The sequence below is a fragment of the Musca vetustissima genome, unplaced genomic scaffold, assembly GCF_032173495.1.
Source record: "Musca vetustissima isolate MV318-11 ecotype Yass unplaced genomic scaffold, APGP_CSIRO_Mvet_v1 utg25787, whole genome shotgun sequence".
Taxonomy (NCBI): domain Eukaryota; kingdom Metazoa; phylum Arthropoda; class Insecta; order Diptera; family Muscidae; genus Musca; species Musca vetustissima.
In genome coordinates, this window is record NW_026873112.1 from 29,189 (window position 1) to 30,050 (window position 862).

The window sequence follows — 862 nt, forward strand, 5'->3', positions numbered from 1 at the left end:
GTCCATGGTTTGCAAATTTGCTAATTGTGGCCAATAAATAATTGTCTTGTGTAAACTTGAGATAACATTGTAAACAAAACGATAGAGTTCTCTAAATCGATAGGGGTCACTTGATATACATTTAAACGGAAATTATTGCTCCATATCTAAGTATTTTAATATGCAGTTTAGATTTGAGCTTTACTTTTGTTTTTTTAATAATATTAGTTTTATAATAATTCAAAGATTTTAATTTCTTAAAAATAATTTATATTTTTACATACAGGAATTGTAGCAACCTTCCTTTGGAACCACAACCCCCCATTATCCACAAAGGAGTCAAAACAAAACAAGAAAATATCCGCAATTAAAATTCGATAAATATTGTAACAAAGAACGATAAACGATTTTTGCACTAATCTAATCGATTCGATTGTGCAAATGATGGGTTTACAGGTCCCTATCCCTATACAGGCAGATTTTAGATTTTTATTTGCAAGGAAAAGGAAATAAGTGAATGAATTCGTTGTAAAATTTCTAAAATCCCAGCGCAATTTTAATATTGAAATAAACAAAAACTACTGAATTTGCAAAAACATAAAATGGGGATTGCACGAAACCACTAAAAACGCGAATGCAAATCGTGCCAAACCCGGAAAAACTCAAACATCTCCCCAAAAAATCAGGCAACCGACAGAGAGTAGCAGAAGAAAAAAACAACGACGACGACGGCTAGAAAAAGGAGGAAAATTCTACGCCGAAAACGACGGCAGATTGAAGACAACTGAAAGAAGTGGCTCACAATAGCTTCTGGAGACTGACTTTTTTGCTGTTGTTGTTGGAGGGAAAACAATTGGGTTTTCCAAACTGCCAAATGAAATGA